Genomic DNA, 27,493 nt, shown 5'->3' with positions numbered 1-27,493 from the left:
CAATGAAATGTGTAGTAAAATCAAGGAATGCAAGAACTTCTGAACACTGGAAGTTCTTTAATTGCTGCAAGACAATCCACTGCCACCAGGATCTGCTTAATTCTTTTGGGTATCTTATCCATAGTCATGTCAATAAGAGGGCCTCAGTGGTGAAAAAGGTGGCATAAACTTCCTGTAACAGTTGTCCAAGCCTAAAGAGCTCTAACTCACTTCTTGACTAGAGGTATTGTCCAGTCCCTTTCTGTCTCCATTTTTTTCTGTTTCTTGTTGGGGTTCTGTAATTTCCCCTCCCTCTGATGTAACTTAGACATTTCTCTTCATTTTTTCCAGTTTTCCTTTTGGTAACATTTACTGTAAACCCTGCCCACTGGAGACAGTTCAAAGCAGCTTGTATTTTTCAGTAGATTAGAGTTCCCATTTATTAAATGGTTGGTAACATCATTTAGCAATGAAGCGGTATAGGGGCATAAGGTGTAAAGACCCTGTCTATAAACACTGGAAGGCTGTTGATGAACCATAAGACCAAGTGAAGTCTGCATAATGGAACAGGCCCTGAGACCTTCCTTCTTTGCTTTATTTGTCAGGAAAATCTGCCAGTAAAATTTTATAAGCTCTAAGGTTGCTAGGAAATTAATGTTTCTTAGCTGTTCTGAGAGTTCATTTACTATGGACATGGGATAAATGTTGAACTTAGAAATGGAGTTACGTTTTCTGAAGTCATTGCAGAACCTCATGGTTCCATCTAGTTAGCAACCATAGCTATTGGGTTGTTCCATTTGTTGATGGACTCTTCAATAACCCCTAGGTAGAACATTGTTTTTCTTACTTTCTTTCAGGATGCCTTCTTGTGAGTTTTCTTACTTGGGTTGGTTTTTGAATTATATTTGATTAATTTCATTTTAACAGGTAGTTCTGAGAATATTTCTTTGTTTCAGAATTGAAATTCCGTTATTTATTGTTTCTTGTTTTTTTATAATGTATTATTTCACAGGAACTGGTTACAGTCTCTTGTCCTTAACATGTTCTCTGACTTCAGACTTACCATAGTTATATGTACTTCTTTGCAGCATTTCATTTACATGATTTTTTTTTGTTTTGGAGTGTCTCTTTCCTATCTGTCTGACTCTCTAAGATTTTTACAAATGAAGCTAATTCTTTTAGACTGATTGTAGCAGCTAAGGATTGCAAATCTGAAGGCATTTCTATTTATTTAGCTTTTTTATGAACTCTTATAGTACAGTAGAGTGTCAAGTTTGTTAGGGACTATTTGAGTCATTACTCTAAATTTTCTAATAAGCTCATAAATACCAGTTGTACTTTGTTTGAAATAATGTTGACAAATATTTATTTTATTTAATGGTGGCTTTTCATCAAATTAAAGGGTGACAATGGGTTCCAGAACAACCCATGTGTTGCCAGTTTGATGATAGCTCACTGGGAGGTACATTTTCATTTTACACATCTGCTATCAAATATGTCTCATTTTATAAGAGATTTGCTCATGACCTTATTTTTATTTAGACTGGCCCAATAGATTTGCTTCATGTATACTTGGCAGATATTAATAACAGCAGTAACGTTCTTACATTGATTATTAATGAGTTTAGGTTTGAAGTTATTTTTTTACATTTAGTTTGGGTTTGAATTTATTTTTTTTTTAGATTTAGTTAATTGAAGTTGATAAAAAGGTATGTGGTAGTATGCTCTTTTGGGAGAAAACCTTTACAAATACTTATATGCATTTTAGAAGACAACATCCTAGAAACATTAAGTTAAACAAAGGAAGAGACCAGTTTATTAGAGCATCTACAATTATTACTAACCGTGACAATTTTGAGACAATGTGAGTTTTAACAGATTTTTTTCTCGATATAGAATACCCTTTAGGTGAAGTAATCAAGACCTTGGATAAAATTAATCATTAAGGACATTTTTACTTTAACCTATTCTAATTAATGAGATTCGCCGAGGAAAGGAAAGAGGAAAACAAAGAAATTTGTTTCAAAAAACAGTCTTATTCCATTCTGCATTGATAGTAGAGAGTTTAAGGAGGTCATTTTGAATAACTGGAATGGTGTGCGTGGAAATGTTGGACGGTGCAGAATATTTGGTTCTAGGCCATATTTTACATACAACAAGAAGGACAATATTAAATCTTTGCTGGAGGAGAAAAGGGATGAAAATAATCAATTAATTAGAACTAGTACCAGTAATAGCAAAGACACCTATCCTTGCCACTTCATTAAGTGATCCGGATACATTAATGTGGATGGGATATTAGTGTTTAACAATTTAAACAAAAGTTTTTCCAGTAAGGTAGGTACACTTACAATAGTGCAGGAATACTTTACATCGCTACATGTTCTAGCCATAATTGTTTTTCTGTGAGTAAATCCACAAGATTAGCCAAGTGTATTTACAAACATACTTTAGCTATAAGAAATAAAGTTAAAAATATTGTTTCATGTAAGCTTTGTTTGGTCTGTTTAGGTTTTTAAAAAAGTGTTTTTAATATACTTGACAACATTCATTTAGATGTTTGAAGTGGAGGACTTCAGTAATTTTTTTGAAGTCAAGCAAAGGCAACTACTGCTTTCAGCTGTTAAACCCCCAGGTTTAAATGAGTCTGTCAGTATAAAATGTGTTCTGAAACATAAGGAGTATTTATCATTTTAATTTTTTATATTCTAAAAACAGCTTATTTCCTTTTTTGGATGGTGGCTTTATCTAGGATGTTATGTAGTGTTCAAAATATTTTATTTGTAATTATTATTTCAAAGTCTTTTAGCTGTCAGGTGATCGGTGTCATATGATTTGAAGTTATTTAAACCAACTTTGTATGTCAAGTTTTGCTCTGATGAAGTTCCTGTGTATATTGTGGAAGAAAAGTGCTCAACTTCATTATTGAACATTGTCTTCTTGGACTAGCTATTTTTTGTTTATAGTGGTTGTGGTATTTTAGCCTTGAAAACTTTTTATTTGGCTTGTTTGATTTTGTAGTTTGCGTCACTTCATTTCCTTATAATCTCAGTGGGTTCCTTCTACATGGATAAAATATTGTCCTCGGCAGAGGGAACTAAGATTAATACTTGGTCCCCAGTCTTGAATTGTTTATTTCTAGCATTTCTGTTATAAATCTACTATTAGGTGCATTGTACCCTTTCCATATTTTATGGGCATTATTACTTTTAATCTGTCATGGAGGCTACTGTAATACTCCAGCATATCTTAAAGGCATTTTTTTCTTCTTCCCACATCTCTTTGGTGGTGTTGAACAACCCCAAGTGGTGTTACCCATACTGAAACTAAACCTCTTAAATGGCTGTGGTGCTTATCGGGTAGAAAACAGGAGGCAATTTAAGAGTTAGCTCCATTTTCTCTTGTTCTCCTCGATGACTTTTCTTAGCATGGACTTTAAATTCCTGTTAAAACTCTGAACTAATTAGTCTGGGATGACATATTGTTTTACTATAAAACATTGTCATAAGTAGTGCGTAATTTGGTGCATAAATGTGATCCTTTGATTGGTAAGTGACTCCTTTGGTATCCCCACCCTCAAGAAAGGAAGGACTAGCTCCTTTGTTATATTTTTGATGCTGACCTTATCGATATTTAGTGGCAGAATGTAGGAGTACCAGTTTATATTAGAATCCATTACTGAACTTTAGCAGTGGTTGAGTGATATCCATGGCCATTCGCTCAAATCACATTTCTGTCATATGCAAGAGGATAAAAAGGTTTTTAAAGTCAGGGTTCGAGGGCTGTTTTCTAATACTTTGGCATCCTGAAGACATATATTCAAATTTCCTTTCTTAAGCCTAGATAATAAAATCTTGCTAAAATCATAGACTTGTTTTCCCTTACTTGTATATAACCCTTACAAATAACTATATATGCCAGTTTCGTGAGTAAATTCCTGAATGACCTGGGTGATAGCAACTGACAATGTTTTCCTGTTTTTCCTTAGTCATGCTACATAGTAAATCATTCTGTAATTCAAAGCTGGAATAGGGATATCTGTAGTATGTTCCTCACTCATTATCCTGGTTATGTTCTCTGTCTAATCAAACTGACCCCCTCCCACTGAGCCTTTTAAAAGTTTAGCCGACTCACATAAACACCAGCTAGGAACGAGGCTTCTTCTCTAATAGTTTCTTGGTAAAATATGAAATTAGAGGGACAAAAAAGGAATGCTTAACCTACCTCACAAAAAACTTATCTAAATGAATTCTAAATTAAAGCCTAGAAAATAAATGTGTTCATTTTGAATAGCAGAGAGGAAAATAAAGAATTATCATTATTCTCCCCTTTTTTCTAGTTTCTTCATTGAGTCAGGTTATTGTGTCAACTGCTGCCACCTCTATTGATTCAGTGCCGCTGTCCTACATTCTCTGATAGTCATGCCTGACTGTAACAGGTCTTCGCTCATGCCATCCATCCATTTCTAGGCTGGGTGTAAATGTTTCCTCCTGCCTTCTTGCTGTCTCCTCGAAATATTATTCATAAAATCTTCTTTTGTTTTCTTGCACACATGAACAACCCACTGTAATCAGTTGTCTTTGACCTTCTTAGCAACTGGGGCTATTTAACTTTTGCTCTGTTGTTCTTTATCTGTCCCACACTATGCATCCTACTACCTGCTCCAGGACTTCAACTCCATCACTTTATGCTTCCTCAGCTGTTCTGCTTTTACTGCCCAGGTGCTTGTACCATACTGTAGTACTGGTTTCACCATTGTTTTGTACACCTTACATTTCAGGTACTTTGGCATTCTTCTGTTATACACTACCCCTAAGAACCTGTGTCAGTTGACTACAGCACCTATGATTCTTGCTGTGGCCTCCTCATTCAGGCTTTCCTCAACCACCACACCCAACCTACTGATACCTCTAGGCATCAAATACTGATTCCAAGATTTACCTCTTGAGTTTGACTCTTGAAGTGAATTTCCTGTTTTAAACACGTAATAAGTCAGTTATTATCAGAGACTCATAATTCTCTATATCATATATCTATCTATATGTATATATAAATCAGTATGTAGTTCAAAATCACCAAAGATTGCCAAGCTGCCTTTGAATAAAACAGCAAGCAAATTCAGTCCAACATAGTAACTTTTAATAAACAAGATTGGGTGCTTTTGTTTATTCGGAATACAGACTTCTTCAGAATGAAGCAATGCAGTAAGACATATTTCGTTATATAGTGAACAGCCACATGATGTGTTACACAGATACAAATACTTAATTCATTTGTTACTATTTCAATATACAGGCTGTAGGTGTAATATAATTAATAGCTGGAGGTCTGTAAGCATTCAAAATCATTTGCCACAAAACTCCCTCCTCAGTGACAAATTAGTCAAATCCCCATTTCTGGGATTACTTTTAACCTTTTCCAGTATAAAAAAGCCAAACTTATTAAAGTCAGGGCATACCTCTGCATGTCTACCAAAGGCATTGTTCTTATCCTGCTTTTTAATTGTATAAATATGCTGATAAATCCATACTTTGAGATCTTTCTCAGTTTTTTGTATAAAACATAGAACTCACTAAACAGGTTCTACATATAAAACTCCAGTGGCAGTGTAGCTGTATTCACCTTTGCAAGATAATATTGTAGGTTTATCTCCTACAGACACAAAAGTGCCCATATTAATAAACCTACATTGCTTTTATGCCCCATACTTAAACATGTTTAAGTACAGCAATTTTATTTTTCAACCGTAGGCGTCTTTGATTCAAAAAGCTGTTTCAAGTTACAACCAGACATAAAAACAAACTGGAGTCCTAAACCAAGTCTGTTAGCTACGTCCCCACCCAATGTTTTAAAAGACCAGTTTTGTCTATTAATATTTGTTTTGCCTTCTTCAGTGGGGAATCCTAGGCAGAGTGCCTTAGAGTATTGCTCTCATCCTTTGTTCTGTTCCTGACAAACAGAAGGATAGATACAGAATCAGTAGTTTTCCTAGTAGTCATCTCTGTAATATCATCCATGTATACAAACATATTTTTCAAAAAATTACACTCCTTAATAAACATATCATTCTTTGATATCATCATAGAAATCCTTAAGAGCTGTCCTCTCACTATATTCCTTTTCATCCAAAGTGGGTCATTACTTGGGAAATGTAGGTAAAAATTGCTAAAAGACTTATTTTCTGTAGACATTGGTGGATATTTCTCTTTCATTTTGACTTTTGTCCAGATCCAAAAAAGTTAATAAGATCATAAGAATAAGTATACATCAATGTTAAACAGTGGTAGATATTTTAAATAATTCATAAAAAACAGTTTATCCACTGTACCAGACCAAACAATTAATATGTCATCCAAAAATCTGACATACATTTTAATGAATCCAGTAATATCTGATAAAACTACTTCCTTTTCCCATTTGTAAAGGATGAGGTTGGCAAAAATCGGGGCTGGTGCAGTCTCCATAGCTACTCCTGATACAGAGAGAGGATGTTGATTTACTCTGTGGCTGCATGGATATAGTCTTTAAGAATGAGTTATTTAAACAGGTATGAAAGGATGAAATGGTAGCCATGTACCCGTTCTTGGAATATTTGCCAGTGGGACTGTGATTGGTGCTTGCTCCAGACAGATGTGTTATGATGACTAATATGTCATTGTCACAGTTACTCTTGAAAGGTGTTGATACTATGTTGAACTGACATATATCTTCAACCTTTTTGCTGTACTGCAGGTTGGTGTGCTTCCACTGTAACTGAGGATGATACCAGTCCAGGTGTTGATCATGGAATTGCATGTCATGTATCATAACTTTCTTTGTGGTATGAGGTTATGGCTTCAACACATATTGTTAGTATATTTCACGCCCTTTGGGAGAGGTACACTGTCACACAGTCCTACAGGTGGATAGTGGTTTTACAGGTAATACTTGCATGTGATGTATACCTTATGTGGAATTATCTCACCTATAGTACTCTGTTCCCTTGTGTGTAGGATTGACAGAACACATTTTCTAGCACTACTGACCAACTGAATAATTCAACTACTACAGGCCCAATTAAAGTGGGCAAGTCCCCTTCATTATGGAGGCAGGCAGAGGTGATGTACACTGCTACTCGGGCACAGAGACTTCTCAAACAGCAAGTGCACCAGTACTTTTTAATAATGTTCATTTAACACATTGTCATTAGAATTTTGTTTGATGATGTGATACAGAATACTGCATGCAGTATTTCCTGTTCAAGGATAAGCCTGAAGCCCATTTGCCTTTAGGTGCTAAGCTCTCCACACAAGCAAGGAGACAACGATTAAAAGGGTTTATGGCTATGAGGAGAGATAAGAACAATGAGCCCTACAGTGTGCAAGGAATAGAAATTCCCCCTTACTAGCCTGTGCAGCCCAGTTCATATTTACTGTGGCAGATACTTGTTCCCATGCTGATTATGAGGACCTTGTTTGGTATGCCATGTACTTTTACCTCTGATTATGTCAGAGCTGAAACATGCCCCTTGGAGTCATCAGAAGGGATCACAAAAGGCTACATGAGAAGAGAGTGCCTGCAGATCACACATAGAACATGGTATCACAACAGCTCCATCTGGCAACATTGACATGTGCTGCTCATAATCTGGAGCATCCATATAATTGCTGAGAAAGGGTGGGCAAGGCCAGGGTAAACAGAAGCATGCATCCAGATCAGTGTAAGAGACATCAGAATCCTAAATACCATGTGATTCTTTCACCAGCTCTGATAATCTTTGTTTATGGTTTCTCTGCGATTGCAGACAATTTATAATTAGTCCTTTACTTCTCTTCTACAACCTCTACCACACATCCAACACTATACCAACACAATACCCATCATCTGTAAATCAGCTGTGATCACATCAAACACAATACCCATCATCTGTAAATCAGCTGTGATCACATCTAACACAATACCCATCATCTGTAAATCCACTGTGATCACATCCAGCGCAATACCCATCATCTGTAAATCAGCTGTGATCACATCCAGGACAATACCCATCATCTGTAAATCAGCTGTGATCACATCCAGGACAATACCCATCATCTGTAAATGAGCCGTGATCACATCCAGGGCAATACCCATCATCTGTAAATCAGCTGTGATCACATCCAACACAATACCATCATCTGTAAATCAGCCGTGATCACATCCAACACAATACCCATCATCTGTAAATCAGCTGTGATCACATCCAACACAATATCCATCATCTGTAAATCAGCTGTGATCACATCCAACACAATACCCATCATCTGTACATCAGCTGTGAACACATCCAACACAATACCCATCATCTGTGCATCAGCTGTGATCACATCCAACACAATACCCATCATCTGTAAATCAGCTGTGATCACATCCAACACAATACCCATCATCTGTAAATCAGCTGTGATCACATCCAACATAATACCCATCATCTGTAAATCAGCTGTGATCACATCCAACACAATACCCATCATCTGCAAATCAGCTGTGATCACATCCAACACAATACCCATCATCTGTAAATAAGCTGTGATTAGGTCAGTCCCCAAACAAGCTAAAGCCACCATAGACTCACACTTTCACCCAATCTCTGTATTATCAGCTCATGACAAACGTCTTGTGAAATTCATATATAATCAGCTGTGTGTTCTTCCATGCAACAGTACCACCTGCTTTCCACAAGCAACATGTATGACAGCGCGCTCATCTCTTACCAATGGCATTTTAATCAAAATAGGGAAAGGCAACCTTGCTGGGACACTATTCAGTGATATTACACAAGCCTTTTGCATTGTCAATCTCACCAACTTTCTTACATATATGGACATTATTAGGGCATTAATCCATGAGTTAGAGCCTCATTCAAAGTATTTCTCATCAAAAGGTCTTTTAAACTAAAAAGTCAGCCCTTCATTTTCTGCAGAAGCTCCTGTTCATACTGGTGTCCCACAAGACTCAGTTTATGCTAATACATTTTCTCTGTTTTAATAAATTGATTTCATTTGACCTACCCCATTTCTGTGTCTATTTTTATATGCAGAAGATATTGTCATTTATAGGGCTAGTCCCTGCCACCAGGACCTCGTCTCTCTCCACACAGTTCATTTCCAAAAAAACTAATGCTTAACTCCAGCAAAACTAAAATCATGATTTTCAGGACTAACTAGAACCTTTCAAAACCTGTAATCGGACTGGACATAAAAGCTTATGGTAATGCCACCACTGAAGCCACCACTCCTTTCATATGCCTCAGAATTTGGCTTGATCAAACTGTCAACGTTCAAGTTCACATTCGAGAAGAGCAGGTCACAATAAATATGACACTTAATGCCATTACCTGAAAGATTGACCCTAGGCATCATACTAACCCAGCAGTAATACTGCCTACCATTACTTACAGCAGCTGCTTCTAATATATTTGCTTTTGCTTTTTAATCCATCTCCAGCAAAATCTTCTGACTACTAGCCAGATTCCCCAAACATGAACACAATAGCTTGTCTCTCACCAAGGTCAACAGCTGACCATTAATCAAGCTGACTTCCTGCTTGGGTGTGTAGTGTTAAAACTTGCACATGAAGACATTCATTCCCTGTATTAAAAGTTGTACATGAAGTTGTTCATTCCCCGTATTCAGATTTGTACATGGTCATTCATTCCCCATATTGAAACATGTACATGAAGTCCCCGTATTAAACTTGTAGATGAAAACATTTATTCCCCGTATTAAAACCGTATTAAAACTTGTACATGGAGACATTAATTCCCTTTTGCACCAAACATTTCTAGCATCCCCTGTTACAGCTGCAGAAGTTATTTTACCCATGACCATTTCTTCAAACTCCAAGAAAAAAAAACTCTTCATTGCACTAACTACAGTTTCTATGTTTTAGCCCCAAAACTGTGGAAACCTCTCCCCAAACCTAAAAAAAATCTTTACCTACTCCACATTCAGAGGTTGGACTAGCTTTAGAGAGCCATTACTTTCTTTAGGTGTTATAACAGCTGTTATATGCATATGGTAGGCATGAGCTATTTGTATCCCTCTTCAGAGCTTAATCTGAGGAGCCTCTAAGGTTTAGCTCTTGTAACAGCTCCTTACATTCACTGCTGCAGTATTCTTAACATATGGGATTCCTGCCATGGAAGTACAATGTCTGCCCTGTCTACCAAAAACTACTGTTGCTTTAAGGTATACCTAATTTCACCCAGATGCTCCTTGCATATAGTGTAGGGCATAAAGGTGACGTTCAGGCCTACCGTAATCAGAACTTCTTTGCTGCCAGTCCAAACATTTGTTTTCACTGCCGGTCTGTTACCTGCGACCTTTTTCTGCCAGTTAAATGCATTTTGATTCTCCAGTGTCTACCTGTGCCTGTTTGCTGACTTTTACCAGTTGCAGATAAGTACCCTGTTGGGTTTTTTGTGCTCCTTGTGGTTAATGTCATCCAGGAAGGGTACATTTTTTTAAATGTATTTATTATTTTACATTTGTTAACTGGGGGTGTCTGAGCCGAAGAGGCCCTTTTTCATCAGAGGCCTGGAGAGAAAAGCTCCACATAGAAAAATTACAGATACATTTAGATATTTCGACATGATCAGTATACACACAAATTACAGTAGACATGTTTTCACAGTGGTATGCAGCACATCAACAGTTACAATGGAGAGAGCAAACAAGAAAATATTAATTTAAAAATAAAGGTAATTAATAGATTTGTGGTGTACAGCTGAAATTTGGAACATAGGTAGAATACATACATAGTACACAGCTACATTGTACATTATCCAGTGTTTGTGAGTAAAAGTGAAAACTATTATAAAGTACTCTAGGCTTAGTATGTGTACCTTATCCGCTTTCACTATCCTGGGGAGCAGTCATGGCACTGCCAACTTTGCTTGAGATGTTGCTTAATGAGGTTTTTAAAGGAGGCTTTGGACGATGTGTTTTGTATGCTAGTGGGGAAAGAGTTCCATTTTTTAGCCACTGAACTACTATATAGTGTGTCTTCAAAGCTATTGTAGCTGTTGGTGACTTCTAGTAGTAGTTTGCTTGATGATCTAAGAGGCCTTTTGGCTGAGTTTTGTTGTACTAGGTTTTTGAGGACAGGACACTTACTGGGGAGGTAATAGATAGAATGACAGAGGCAGAGCTGATTGTAGGTTAGGAGGCATTGTATTCAATAATTAGTTTTGTAAGGGAGGAATACAGGGATGTTATGACCACCTTGTCCCTGAATGAGATACCGCTACTAATAAGTTGGACCATGTAAAAAGCTTTCCATACAATGGAGACTATATGGTGGTCAAAAGTCAGTTTACTATCAACCTGGTTCCCAAGTCCTTCATGATTGATTGCGTGCTTAGTGCCTTATTATGAATGTGATAATTTGTGGGGACGTCATTCTCCCCAAAATGGACGATGATACATTTTTTAGCATTCAGTCTGAGGTCATGTTTCTTGCACCAGTCATTTGTTTGGGTGAGACCTTCTTGGAGGATGTCCACATCACTAGGGGAATTGATGACAGCACCCAGCTTGCAGTCATCTGCAAACTTTGTCAGTCATAGCCCACTAGATTTTGACTGCACCTCTGAAAAGTATATCCCAAACAGCAGAGGCCCCAAGACTGATCCCTGGGGTTACACCATTTGTTACGGGTCTACTACTTGAGGTGGCTTCCCCTATTTTGATTAAGTGGGTTCTATCAGTGAGCAAGTTTGCTACCCATCTGGTAACATATGGATTGATGCCTAGTTGAGAGAGTTTATCTATTATACTTGAGTGGGGGAATAGTATTGAAGGCCTTGGCCAAGTCAAGGTAGGCGGTGTGTACCATCTTCCCCTCGTCTATGGCCTTGGTGACTGTCTCAAAGAAGTCGACCAAATTAAACAGGCATGACCTCCCCTTGGCAAACTCAAACTGTGTGGGATCAAGTGTCTGGAGGTTGCCAGTGTCCTTGTTAATGAGGTCCATGATAACCCACTCCATGACCTTGCAGATGAGGCTAATTAGGCTGATGGGTCTTTTAATTTCCTGGATCGGTGGATGCTTCACCTTTGTGCAAAGAAATGACAGTAACTGTCCTCCACTCAGCTAGGATGAAGCTGGTACTCAGGCTTTGGTTGAATAGGGTGCCTAATGGTGCTGCAAGTTCCTGTGTGAGTTCATGTAGGATGCAGCCTGAGATATTATCAGGTCCCATGGAGGCTGGATTTTTTTGCCTTTGAGAGGACAGTGATGACTTGCTCTCTAGGGATAAGGGGAGAGGGGCAGGTACTGGGGATGTCCTGTTTTACTGATGTGGGTGACAGAGGAGAGAAGTTTTCACTGAACCTGTCTGCCAGCAGGTTGGCTATATCTACAGGGTTTGTGTATGTAGTGTCCTTGAAAACCAGTTCTAAGCAGATCTGGGTGCTTCCCTTGAGACTGCGGACATATATGAAGAAAGGCTTATGATTGTCTTTAGTAGATGTGGCCAGTTTGGACTTGAAGTTTGCTTTGGAGGATTTCACTAGTGTTCTTATTTGCTTGTTCAGGCTAAGGAGAGATTGCTTCCAATTAGACACCTGCTCCTTCTTGGTCCTGGACAGCAATTTTTTCCTTTTATTATAGAGTATATTTATTGTAGATGTCCACTAGACAGGTTTACTCTTCCTTGAGGAGGAGGATTTCGTCCTGTCTGGTATTTCTGATTCCATGCAGCTATATAAATGCTCATATAATACTTTGGTGTAAGTTTGTACATATGCACCAGTTTCTGTGGAGGGGGCTGTGAAGTTGTTTATACCTTCCGTCAGGAGGTTGTAATCAGCTTTGGAGAAGTTTTTTTGTTTGACCCTAGTTGGGGGGGGGGGGGGGGTTGTGGGAGATAGTGACTTCGAAAGTGACTGCTTTGTGGTTGGATCTTACCAGGGATGGTGACACTGTAGGGATGCTGCAGTGGTTTCTCATGTTAGTTAATAGCAAGTCCAAGATATTTTCACCTCTTGTGGGGGTGTCAGCCAACTGGTCCAAGGTATTTGCATTGACGAAATCAAGGAATCTCTGGGCATTTGTGTTTTGACATGAGTATTTCTTCCAATCTATGGTTGGACATTTAAAATCACCCAGGGTAAAGGGTTGAATCTTGATAGATTCGAAGAGGTCCACATAGGTGGAGTGGGCATCTTGAGTCAGACATGAAGGCCTGTAGCTAGCTATGATTTGAATAGGGGTCTTGTCAATTGCTAACGGCACCTGCACTATTTCTGTGCATCATACTGTTTGACCAGTCTAGAGGTGTGTATATCTTTTATATATATTGCAGCTCCACCTCCTTTTTTTTTTTGCTGCCCACGGCTTGGGGTCTGAATGAATGATAGGATGAGTAACCTGGTATGGCTGGGGTGCTCGCCGCAGCTTTGAACCAGGTTTCTGTCACTGCACAAATGTCAACTTCTTCCAGGGTTAAGAATGCTTGCATTGAGTGCAGTTTCATGTTTAGACTCCTAGCATTTAGCAGCATAACCTTTATTTTATGTTTTGATGAAATTTTCATGTTGGTAGTTTTGACCCCATGGCATTGCTAGGTGCCTTTAGCCCAAGGGAGACAGAAGCAGGCCATCTCTGGCAAAGCATCGTGGCTTGTCAATTATGTCATCCCAGGCTGTCGGGCACTGGATCCCCTTTGAATGACACCAGAAACTAAGCCAGTTGTTAAGGTCAATCATCTTCTGTTTGTATTGAGGCATCAGTCTGGGTGATGGTAGAATGCTGCATAAGGCTAGGGACATACCTGCCTGGGACACATGCTCAGTGAGCTCGATCATGCCTCTCTTCATATAGTCCAGGGAGGTACGTCTCAAGTCATTCACTTCAACATGGACTATGACAGAGTCATAACAGTACCTGTTGAGAGACTTGAGTGCATTGGTAGTATGGTGGATTCTGGCACCTGACAAACAACTAACTGTGACTTTCTTCTTATCCCGCCTGGTGAGAGGCATATCTGTGTGTCTCTTATGACTAATATGTTGGGTTTATGTTTAGGCCTTAGTGGCTGTGAGACACAGGTATGTGGACTATGTGTGGTGTGGTGGACAGTGGAGTTTGCTTGCATTTATGCCTTTCTGGTCTCTTTTGTTTGGTTATGCTTTTGTTGAGGGCCTCCGCATATTGTGTTCCTTGGTGGTAGTAGTAGATGGTTGTCTGTGTACACGAGGCAATTGCTACACTGTCTCAGGATACCGATATCAACCAGGCTGGCAGAAGAACATCTAGGAAATTGTAGACCTGAATGTCACCTTTAAGCCCTGTGCTACGCAAGGAGCTTTTGGATGACATTCAGCATACCTTAAAGCAGCAGTAGTCTTTGGTAGACTGGCCGGACATTGGGCTTCCATGGCAGGGAATCCCATATGTTAAGAATACTGCACCAGCAAAGACAAGGACATCTACTGTTGTGGTAAGATTTTACACAACTGTCCTTTTGATTCTTTGGCTAGATCTTTTTCTGAGTTAGCTGTTGGACTCTTTCTGTAATAACAGCTTCAGGATCCTAACATCAGATTTCCACTGTATTAGCTGTAGTAACAGATCATCTTGATGTAAGGGTCCAAAAGCTGTTATTACAGCAATGAGTTTATGAGAACAATAGAATGAGATCTGGTATTGAAAGTTCCATGCATATCTTTGTGTAGTCTGGTCTGTTGTAAATATATTAAAATGTATGTGTTAAATTACATCAAGAGAGAGCATTAGCTTATTTGGTACAAAGAGGTTACCTGTCGTGGTGATTCTGCTTTATGGACTGATTGAACAACACAAATGGTGATAAAAAGAGAGAACTGGGGGATAGTTGGTTATTCTGATGTTTGGTTGAGGTGATGTGGTCAAAGTATGATACATAATGGAAAATATATATAGAAGATGTTGACTGCATATAAGAAAAGATTGAACAAATATAGATATGAATGGAAAGTTGTTTAAATAAAAACTGCCAGGTGCATTATTTGATTTTGTAGTCAAATGATAAAAGTGAAGAGAGATGTCTTCAAATAAACGAACTTATATACAAGAGGAGACTGGTGCTGCGGTAGCATTGTTGCCTCACAGTAAGACGCTGTCCGGTTCGATTCTCAGCTAGAGCGTCTTCTCCGTGGAGACATGCGTGAATGGGCTTACCTTTGTTGAAGGTTGTGCGTCAGGCCTGGCAAGCCGGTACGTAAAAATCAACTGCCAATCATTAGCGGACCGGAGTTCCGCTGTGGCGACCCCTAACCGGAAAAAAGCTGAAAGACACAAACAAACAAATAGACAAGAGGAGACTTTTCCTGATTCCTTTTGAGTTAACTGACAGGTGGATGAAGGGGGTGTTTTGAATAAAGAATGTGAATGTTATAGGTTCATAGATGGTTATTAGGTTAACAACCCCAAGGGCCTTTTTAATCCTAGCCATGCTTTCCAAGGCTGAGAATCAAACCTTGTATCTTGTGTCTGTAAGGTAAACACCTTAACCGTTATGCTACCCCTAACCCAAAAAAGAGCATTAGGTTCATAAGTAAGTACTAGGCTAGCTGCCCTTGTGGGACATTTTAAGCTTAGTCAAGCTCCCCTTCAAAGGTGAGATTGAAACCTTTTACCTTTTATCTTTGAGGTAAACAACATAGCCATTATACCAAGAATGCAGCCAGGTAGAAAATGAATGTGAACGAAAGTATGACATACATAAAAGAGATATGATAATCTAATTAGTCATGCACGTTGACCAGAGTTTTGAAATAAAATGGTAGAAGTATGTGATAGACTGTGCAAAGAGTTACATGATTCAGCATTGGATATAATGGTACTAAAACTGGGACAGGGTATGTTTAAACAAGAACAGTGATTACAGGAAGCATTAGTTATAGTTTTAGCATGCTGTTATTACAGATCAGTATAATGAATATGTTAGTCTGTTTTACTGACAGAGAGTTTTATGGAAAGAGGTAGAAGCACCACAAATACTTGCATAAAATTGTTCCCAAACTCAACTAATGACTCTAAACTCAAACTAAAACTCTACCAAACTCCTTTACACAAATCAAAACACAACAAACTTATTCCCCTCACCTCTTTCCTTCACTTAGCCAGCGATATCCACCCCAATCCTGGTCCCAGCTCCTCTCAAACATATCTCCACAGCTCCAACAACAAATCCCCTAATAAAAACCTCAAATTCCTCACCATCAACGCCCAAAGCCTACTAAATAAAATAACCCTCTTTCATGCCTGGCTCAATCACAACCAACCAGATATATTAGCCATCTCTGAAATCTGGCTAAAATCTCATATAAATGATTCTGAATTCCTTCCACCCGGATTTCACTCTCTCCGATCTGACCGCCCAAGTAAAAGAGGTGGTGGTGTAGCTTTAGTCTACTCCAACTACTTATCCATCACTCCATATCCCAGCCATATCCCTTCTTTCTCTAATGATGAACTTGTTATTGGCCTATTAAAACTAAACATCCCTAAAAGCATCTGTATCATCTCCCTCTACATTCCTCCTGGTAACAACTCCAATACCCTAGAGGACATTCTCTCCTGGACCTCCTCCAATATTAAACTAGAAACCTACATCCTAGGAGACGTAAATATTGACTGGGGAAAAATCAATAACCCCAATCCCACATCAACAATTAACCTATTTACCTTTACTCAACTTACCACCTTCATTACTAGACCTAATAAAACCTACCCCCTTGGCTCCATACTTGACTTGATCCTAGTAACTCATCCTAACAAAACCATAACTTCAGGAGTCATTCCTGACTCTCTAGGAGACCACCTCCCTGCCTTCACCATTCGAGCTACTCCCTCGTCCTCACACTTCCATCAATACATTCCTACTCGCAACTTTACTAACTTTAACCCCACTACTTTCACTGATTCTCTCAAGCTAACCAACTGGAACCCCCTAAAATTCTTCCTGTAGACAAAGCCATTGACTACTTTAATTCAACATTCCTAACAATCCTTAACTCCCTGGCCCCAATAAGAAATAAAAGAATTAAAACTAAAACCTCTCGTTGGCTCACCAAAGACACAAAAAACACCATGCTACAAAGAGATAAAACCTGGAAAATCTACCTCCACAATAACCAACCTGATACATTACTAAAATATAAACAGTTGAGAAATCTAGCCAAAAAACAAGTCATTAGAGACAAATAGTCATACTACTTAAAACTACAAGAAAATCATGCTAATAATCCTAAGCAATTCTGGAACTCTATTAATTCCCTCTTTAGGCCTGGTACAAAAAACAACCCCTGTCCTGAAACTAGCAAATCTGACTCAGAAATTGCCACACTATTCAGTACCTTCTTCACCTCCTCCATAGCTGAGCTTACTAAGACCTTTACCTACAATAACCCTCCTCCCCTCTCTCCCCTCACCACCCTAATTTTGAACTTAAACCTGTCTCCACCAACCTAATAAAGAAACTCCTCTACAAACTAAAGCCTTGCTCCAATGCCCCTGATAGCATTCCATCCTCCTTCTTAAAAATAGCCTCAGATGCTATTGCTCTGCCTATCAGTATCCTGATCAATAGATCTATACTCGAATCTTCCGTTCCCAAACTTTGGCGAACTGCATATATCTTCCCACTCCACAAGGGTGGCAAAAATAACAATGTCTCCGACTTCCACCCTATAGCCATCCTCTCCCCTATCTCCAAAATTCTTGAAAAATGCATCAATCTACAGCTCTTACCATTCCTTACCAAATACCAACTACTTTCCCCCACCCAACATGGCTTCCACCCAGGACATAGCACTAACTCTGCCCTTCTCTCCTTCTTACATACTGTCAATTCAGCCCGTGACTCTGGTCATTTAGTTTCTTCCGTCCTGCTGGACCTATCTAAAGCTTTTGATACAATCTCCCATACCCACCTCCTACATCATCTCTCTAACATTAACCTTTCCCAAGAAACCCTTTCTTGGTTCTCCAGCTATCTTTCAAATAGATCCCAAGCAGTGAAATGGGGCCAAGCCACTTCCTCTTTCCTCCCTACTCCCACTGGGGTACCCCAAGGTTCCATACTAGGCCCTTTGCTATTCAACATCTTTATTAATGACTTCCATAAAGCCATTCCCACCTCCAAAGTTGTCCAATACGCCGACGATTCCACTTTGATTTGCAGCGCCACTAACCTAGCTGAGCTCCAATCTCTGACAAAATGCCTTCTCTACCACTGAAAACTGGATACTCCTAAACCACCTATCTTTTAACGCCAAAAAAACCATGACCCTTCTATTCTCCCCTTCCAAAACTTCCCCTCTAGATGAAAACTCCCTTCATATCACCAGCCTTAACAACTCACAAATAGAGATCGTACACTCTGCCAAACTTCTCGGTGTTACTATAGACAATCAGCTAAAATTTAGCTCCCATATTCAGCAGAATATCAAAAAAAACACACATAAAACATGGCCTACTTTACAGAAACAACCACTTCCTCTCTCCTTCCTCTAGGCGCTAACTCTTGCTTCTACCTATCTTCTTCCCTCTCTCATGTATGGCTCTCCCCTAACTTATTTTCCACACTTACCTCCAAACTAGAGATATGCTACAACAAAATTGCTAGATTTGCCACCAGTGCCAAATCCTCCTCTCACCATTGTAATTCCCTTCACTCTCTAAACTGGCTTGAACTCCCCAACCTTCTTGACTTTCATCAATTGACCGCAGTCCACAAATTATTATTCCAACCCTCAAACTGCCCCACACTATCCAACATACTGCAACCATATTCCCCTCCTAGACCTCTTAGATCTTCTCACCAAAACCTGGTTACCATTCATAAACCTAAGTGCCCAGCAGGCCAGCTTCTCATATCCTTTACCCTAGCAAAAAAATGGAATGCTCTGCCCTCTTTTCTACGGTCCTGCAATAACCTCAATAACTTCAAATCTCAACTTCATTCTTACTTCTTCCTAAACAGGAAATGTAACTGCACTCTTCCATCCTTGCCTCTCAAACCCTCCTCTCCCTTCACTCCTGGCTAACCTCTCCCCTTCCTTACCCCACTCTCCATCACTTATTTGTTTCTCATGACTAATTATTACTTCCAACTATTTCACTGTATACTCATTTTTCTCCTAAACTTAATTGTAATTGTATTGATTGTTTACTGCTTTGGAGATTGAACCATATTGTTTGTATTTTTATGCATTTTTTTTTACTATGCATTTTTTACTATGATTGACAAACATGTATCTAATAAACTTACTGTGGAGCTTTTCTCCCCGGGCCTCCACTGAAAATGGGCTCCCCAGCCCACTGGACCTCCCCGGTAATCAAACTGAATAAATAAATCAGGAGCATTACTCCCCGGGCCTCCTCTGAAAATTGGCTTTGTTCCAAGTCGGACTTTCCCGGTTAACAAATGTTAAATAAATTAATAAAAATAAATAAATCTTAGAGAAAAGATAGTGAATAAACTAAGCAAAAGAAAAACATAAATAAAAATAGCAATCATGTATAGTGTAAAATGCACTTCAAACTGTGAGGCATGTAAGAGAGAATAATGACAGTAAGAAGGGTGTTATGGGAAAGCAATAAGGGTTAAAAGTTGTACTCAACTTTAACCCCTCCCCCAAGGAAAGGAATGAAAAAAAATAATAAAGTTTTTTAAAATAGCTATTGGAGGTCCGTCTGTAAGATAATAATTCTGTAAGCTAGATAGTATGCTCTGAAAGTGTGGAAACAAAATACCATAATAAAAATAGTCACCATTGGATACAGAAGAATTATGCCCCAGATTAAGGGTAAACATATGTGAAGTATAAACATAAAGTGATTTTGCTGCTACATAATGTACAGACTCATGTTACTAGACTGACAACCCTTTAGCTAAATCCTGTTTCAGTGAAAATATTTTACTGAAGTCACGTTCAGCGATCCTTAAAACTTCAAACCCCACCCCCCACATCCCTCATACGTAACTGCACTTTGTGTGATCTCAAAATGATTTCAATGAAATATTTTTGCTAAAATGGGATTCAGCAAAATGTTGACAGAATGACAAGTTCTTATAATGTACATGTGTTGTCAAAGTAACAATACTAAAGATGTTGCTTTTCATAAAAAATGGATCAAAGTTGTGCTGTGAAACACAGAAATAGGAATGCAGAAAATATTTAAATTCTAACTGTTGCCATGTAAAAATAAAGGCAACAGAATCTGCAGCAAAAAGTTGACATCTGTAAAAAGTAAATGGGAATAAAATTAAAATTATGTGAACAATAAGTCCATGAGCACTGAAAGATCAACTGGGGAGGACACCCCCCTTAGTCTCTTAATCTTGAATTATCTTCTGTTTCCAACCTTCTCACTTACTGAACAATGCACTATATTCAGCTGCTTTTACTATATTTGCTTTTTGCTGCACATTCTTATTCAATTGTTCAGTTGCATTTAATCTGCTACCTTTATTATTGCTTGTTAGTAGCCCAATCACATTGTAACTGTTATTCTAAGCCTCTTCGTTCTGAATTATTCACTTAGGCTCCAAGCTAGTTATCATAGATAAGGAAAGTTTGTAGTCTGTACTCTTAAGGCAGGAGAGGTAGATTGCATCATTCTGAGGTGGGAACTGCTGGTGAAAGCTTATTGTGTACATTATTCTAAAGTGTCATTGGTCTGGTTTAAGCACTTGGTCTCCAAGCTAATTATTTTATATTAGGAAGATTAGTGGTCTACACTCTTGTGGCGGGAGAGGGTAGCATATCACCTTCTGAGCTGAGATTTGCTGCAGTGAGTCTTATTGTGCCATTATTCATTTGCTACAAGGCTAGGTTGTTTAAAATTTGAATCTCTGTGCCTGAAACATAAAGCAACCACTCTACTTGAGAATTAGATTGTAGATGGTTTCTGCTAAACTTTACAAAAGCTAAGACTTGTATTACCATAGTCACTGTTTCAGCCCTTGCTTTTTGCTGCATTAAATTGAGTGTTTCTTTGTTGAATATTTGCAGGTTCTGCTCCTTTTTTTACAATCTCCAGTTAGAATTGCCTTGGTTCCACTTTAGTGAGAGCAGAGAGGACCTGAGTGATTTTCTGGCCCATGGTTTTGTAAAGGAAAGAATAGTATTCTGTTATTGACTGCCCACAAGGCCTTGTTTTTGCATTTTTATTGAATCTCCTCTGCTATTTAAGTGTCACTATTGTACAATAAAAACAAAAACAAAAAAACAAAAAAATGATCCTTGTTTTCCCGCCTTTCTCGACTAGTTTAGACCAGTATACAGGCATTGCTGTATTCTGGGCTGTGGTGTAGTTCCTGTGTTGTCCATTACCTTACTTGGATAGAAGGAAGTTTCTTTGCTCACCAGTGGGAGTGGGGAGCCTTGAGCAGCCTACCTATCCTTGGGGGAAGTGACCTCAGCACAAGAAGCTGTTAGTAATTGGTTGTTTGGGACCATTCCTAGCTCTTTTGTAGTTCACTGCTTAAAATCCGTGTTTGCACGGCTTTGCGTGGTCGTGCGCATAGCGCAGCGCCGGTTAAACAAGGTTAAACTTGTTCTGGCTCCGCCAAGTCTGCTCTTCAATTTTTCCCTTAGAACTGTTCTACTTGCAATCTAAACAGTCTATACTCAATCTGAAAAGCTCAGCACTTGCTCCTTAAGCATTTTTTATACAGGTAAAGCACTCTTAAACAAACAAAAGTACTTCATTCACCTAAATCTTGTTGAGTACCCATTTCCCTATAGATCCTTTCTGACTCAGTTACACAGCAATCTTTTTCACTATTTCTAGCCTGTCGAAGGGTCAGTTGCTGGCGTCCTCTCCTGTTCAGCTGGTGAATCTGGGAATCTTGAGGCAATGTTACAATTGCCTCATGTACACAGACAACCCTCTCCTCCTCCCAACAAATACAAATATATGCGAGAGATGCAACTATATAGCCAAACTGGAGGCTGAGCTCTCTCAATTCAGTACTGGCAAGACCAGTCAGGAGGAGAAGGTAGCCATGCACACCACAAACCCAGTCTCACATAAAACTATCACAACTGCAAACCAAACACATAAACACACAAAAACATACTCGGAGGCGCTGATTAAAAATCTACCAAAACAACAGAGGCCTCCAAAGCAGACACCCAAGCAACCACCACCTCAAGACATAGCATATGTAACACATAGTTCACAAAGTCAGTGTGCTAAACAGTCACAGCCCTTAAGGCCAAACAACATGCCAGACACACTTGTAATAGGTGACTACATAGTCAGGCACACTGACGTCCCACTCACCAGACTGAACAAGGAGAGGGTCACAGTAAGCTGCCTGTCGGGAGCTAGAATCCGCCACATAACACAAGCACTCAGGTCACTCCACAGCAAGTACAAATATGACTCAGTCATTGTACATGCCGGTGTGAACGACCTGAGGCGTACCTCCCTGGACTACATGAAAAGAGACATAGAGGAGCTCTCTGATTATGTAGCCCAGGCCGGTATGACCCTGACCCTGAGCAGCATCTTACCCTCACCAAGAATGATGCCACAGTACAAAGACAAAATGATCAGTTTTAACAATTGGCTTAATTACTGGTGTCATTCTAAGGGGATCCAATGTCTGTCTGCTTGGGATGACATGCTTGACAAGCCACGCTGCTGGATGGCTTGCACCTGTCACCCCTGGGCTTCCGGATATTGGCCAAGGCTCTTGCCACCCCCATAGTGCCTTTTTAGGCAAGGCTCAAATGACAAACCTACCTCCCTAGAAAACACAAGTGGAAAAAAACTAAGGGTAATGCTGCTCAATGCCAGAAGTCTAAACCTCAAGATGCACGCCCTCGAAGCCCTCCTCAGTATGGAGAACATCGATGTCTGTGCAGTGACTGAAACCTGGTTCAAGGCTCCTGAGAGCACCCCAGCATTATCAGGTTTTACCTCATATCATGCTTTCCGGCCCCAAAACTTGGACCGAACCACAAAAGGAGGGGGAGTATCCATTTTCATCAAAGATACCCACACTTCCAGATTAGTGGCAATGCACGAAGCATCGGAGACTATCCAGGTGCAACTAACCATAGGCAAAACTGCCTTACAGTTTGTAGCATGCTACAGACTACCCTCTCAAACTCAGGAACCTCACACAGCCTTCCTGAAGACACTGGAGAGTATGAATGTCTCTCCAAATACCATCATTTTGGGAGACTTCAACTACCCAAACATAGACTGGGAACATTACTCAAGCCCCAACACCCTAGCCCAAAGGTTCCTAGAATTCATAAACTCAAATGCAATGGAACAACTAGTCACCATTCCCACAAGAGGAGACAATATACTAGACCTGATCATCACAAACATGGGGACAAAATGCTCCACACCGGAAGTACATCCCTCCTTGGTAAGATCAGACCATAAATTAATCTCACTGGAAATCCACATCCCGCCCCCACACCCTGCACAAAAGACCACAGTGAAGAACTTCTCAAAATCAAACTTCACACTTCTTAAGACTGAAGTGGTATCTTTCAAGGCCCCTGGGCCAGTGGAAACCACAACCCACACTGCTGAATCCTTTGCAAATGCCTTCTATGGGCACCTTCAAGAATGCATGGATCATGCAATCCCAAATAAAACCAAGACCCATTCCCCAAAGGCAGGCCGGTCTGGTGGACCCCAGCCATAAACAAACTTTACAACAGGAGGAGGAAGCTACTACATGACAGAGCAAAATCCCTAAAAGGGAAGGCATCTCTGATCAGTACTAGCAAAAAACTACGATCACTCATAAAATCATCCAAGGCCAACTTTGAGAGAAAAATCGCAAAAGACATAAAAGACAATCACAAGGCCTTCTTTAGCTATGTTAGAAACCTGGGTGGAAACTCCCAGATATGCTCAGAGTTAGTCCAAAATGACACAAAATACACTGAACCCACTGACATTGCCAACATTCTGGCAGACAGGTTCAGTGCAAATCCCCCCCCCCCCCCAAAGGAGGAAAAAACTATCCCAGCAGAGTGTAGCCTCCCTAACATCTCAGATGCCCAGGTGAGAGCCGCCCTCTCTAAAGCTAAAAACACAACATCAATGGGACCGGATGGTGTCCCGGGCTGTGTGCAACATGAACTCCAAGAGGAACTAAACCCACACATAAGGCTGCTGTTTAATCTTAGCCTTACTACAGGATACGTACCCAAAGAGTGGCGTACGGCAACAGTGGTCCCACTTCACAAAGGTGGTGCTTCTATGGACCCTGGAAATTACCACCCCATAAGCTTGACGAGCCTGGTCTGCAAAGCTATGGAGAGGATCATTATGGAACTCATAAACAAAGACATTGGGGACCTACAGACATTGGATCCTACCCAATTTGGCTTTGTCAAGGGCAGATCCTGCCTTTTGAACTTGGTCAACTTTTTTGAAACAGTCACTAAGGCCATTGATGAGGGTAAGGCAGTTCACACAGCCTACCTTGACCTTGCAAAGCCTTTGACACAATACCCCACTCGGGCATCATAGACAAACTCACCAGCTTAAATGTAAACCCATATGTCACAAGATGGGTTGCAAACTGGCTCAAGGACAGAACCCACAGGGTCAGAGTTGCTGGAGCTATGTCAGACTCTAAGCCAGTCACAAGCGGTGTCCCACAGGGCTCAGTCCTGAGACCCCTCTTGTTCGGCATTTATTTTTCCGAGGTACAGGCAAACATAGGAGGATTGTGGCTGACAAAGTTCGCAGATGACTGCAAACTGGGCGCCATAACTGATACTCCAGCAGACACAAACATCCTTCAGAGAGGCCTCATAGAAATGGATAATTGGTGCCAGAGCCATGGCCTTAAGCTGAACGCCAAAAAATGTATAGTCATACCCTTTGGGAAAAACAAGGTACCGACAAATTACCACATAGGCGGTAATCCATTAAGTACGGAAGAGGTAATCAGGGACCTAGGGACCCAGGTTGACAGTAACCCCTCATTTGACACTCACATTGCCAAAGTGGTTAGGAAGACCTTCTATATTGCCCAACTTATCATGAAGGGTTTCACATCTAGATCAAGAGAGGTCATTGTGCCCCTGTACTCTTCTCTTATCAGGCCAATGATTGAGTACAATGCCCCGTTTGGGATGTATCTCACCCGACAAACCTGCAGCAGTTGGAAAGACCCCAAAAGTTCCTCACCAAGAGGATAAAGGGTCTTAAACATATGTCATATGCTGCCCGACTGAAAAAACTCTAGCTCTATTCAGTCGCATACCGCCTACTCAGAGGTGATCTGTGCCTGACGTACAAGGCCATGTCCAATCCTGAATTAATGGACATGCTCCACCTCAGAAAATCCAAATCCATCAGAGCCACGAGAACAAGTGACTTAAACCTCAACACAGAAATAAATAGAATGTGCTGGAGGGACAGATTCATAACCCAGAGGCTCCCTACACTCTGGAACAGAATCCCAGTCCATGTTAGGCAGAGCCCCTCACTGACTCTATTCAAGAGAAATCTCGACGAATGGATGGGAGATCGTAGGTTTACCCCGGGGGTCATCTCTGTGTCACTACTAGACAGAGGCATAGTAAACTAAACCCTAAAAGGGTGTAGTATTCTCATCCTAAGGGGTGGTGTAAGCCACATACACTCTGGCTAGGCTTATAAATGCCCTAGGGCAGATAGCCTAGTACGAACCTATGAACCTAAACCTATGAACTTATGAACAATGCATGTCTTATAATCTGCAAGCAAACTAAGACTTATATTACCATATCCGCTGTTTTGGCATTTGTTTCTACATTGTTTTTGCTACAGTTGCATTGATCGAGTGTTCCTCTATTGACTATCTGCACGTTTTACTTTTTTACAGTCTTTAGATAGAACTGCTGCTGTCCGTGCAGCAATGCCTAGCAGTGATCTGTAGAGTTGCCGATATCTCACAGCATAATTCACCCTTGTAATCTGTGTTGGCACTGATTTTTTGCAGTGTAAGTTTCCCTTAAAATACCCTTAGTGTCGAGAGTTTTTTTTAACTACTAGAGCATCTGGTTTGTGAATAGCTAAGCATTGCTTATCAATTTCCTTGTGTTATTGATCTATTCACTATTGAAATTTCCCTCACTCCTCCCTAGTAAATCAGTAGCCATGTAAATGCACTTCCTGATGCTCTCTTTGGCTAATCTGCTTGACATGAGTATTCTGAGGCATTGTAGCAACTGCCTCATGTACGCTGACAGGGCACTTATTCTTAACAAAACAGATAAAGTATGCGAGAGGTGTTGATACACTTTAACGCTGGAGACAAAACTCTCTCATACAACCAAAACTATTCCTGTAGAGGTTGTCAGTGACACTTGCACTATGCCTACTGCAGATAGTAAATGCCCTACACATAACACTGCTAATGTTGAGGCACTTACAGTTAGCCTTCCTAAAACACCTCCTGCACAGCACAATCAGAAAAGGGTCCTCAGCCATCACATAAACACTCAGTTAGAACACCTACCCACAGTTACACATAGCAATATTGTATCCAGTGCTTCTACTACTACACCCTTAAGGTAAACCAGCACACAGCCAGATTTACTGGTCATTGGTGATTCTGTAGTGAGGCACACCTATGTCCCTCTCACCAGACTGAATAAGGAGAGAGTAACTGTTAGCTGCCTTTCCATGGCTAGGATCTGTCAAGTGTCACGGGCACTCAGGTCATTGAACCACAGGTACCAGTATGATTCTGTCAGAGTCTATGTTGGTGCTAATGACCTGAGACATAACCTCCTTTGACTATATGAAGCGAGACATGATTAAGCTCACTGATTATGAGTCTCAGGAAGGTATAAGCCTAGCACTGAGCTGCATACTACCTTCTCCAAGGATGATGCCATGTTACCAACAGAATGATCGATTTTAACAATTGGCTTAGTTTCTGGTGGCAGTCCAAGGGAGTACAATATTTGATGGCTTGGGATGATGGGCTTGAGAGACCACATTGCTTTGCCAGGGATGGTCTGCACCTATCCCCTCTAGGATTTTGGACATCGGCAAAGATCTTTTTCACCCTCATAGTGCCTTTTTTTAGATGATGCCAAAATGATAAATCTCGTGTCTTAACTGAACCTACAAAGGAATGTCTGCCAGAAGTCTTAACAAGAAACTCCACTCCCTGCAAGCTTTCCTCTCCCTGGACAGTGTCGACATCTGTATAGTAACAGAGACATGGTTTAAGATCATGGAGTGTACCCCAGCAGTGCAAGGTTTTAATGCCTTTCACACCTTTAGACCAACTACTACACAGGAGGGAACTAATAATGAAGGAGTCTGTGTATATTAAAAACAACATCACATCCAGACTAGTTAAAGTGTATGACCCACCTGAACTCATACATGTGCAATTCACCATCAACAGGGTCTTGTACCATACTCTTGTGACCTATAGGTCCCCATCCATGTTCCAGAAAACCCATACTACCTCTCTGAATGTACTAAAGTCCCTCACCATTCAACATATTAT

At 40.1% G+C, this 27,493-nt stretch overlaps 1 protein-coding gene across 1 annotated transcript in view; it reads left to right on the top strand.

The window, feature by feature from the left end:
- Positions 1-27,493, top strand: part of LOC122794071 (spectrin beta chain, non-erythrocytic 4-like) — a 1,992,331-nt gene that overhangs the window by 1,004,992 nt on the left and 959,846 nt on the right. The window lies entirely within an intron of this gene.

The sequence above is a fragment of the Protopterus annectens genome, chromosome 1.part0 (genome assembly GCF_019279795.1).
Source record: "Protopterus annectens isolate FY-2018-M chromosome 1.part0, PAN1.0, whole genome shotgun sequence".
In the NCBI taxonomy this organism is placed as follows: Eukaryota; Metazoa; Chordata; order Ceratodontiformes; family Protopteridae; genus Protopterus; species Protopterus annectens.
This window is presented reverse-complemented; position numbering and strand designations above follow the sequence as displayed.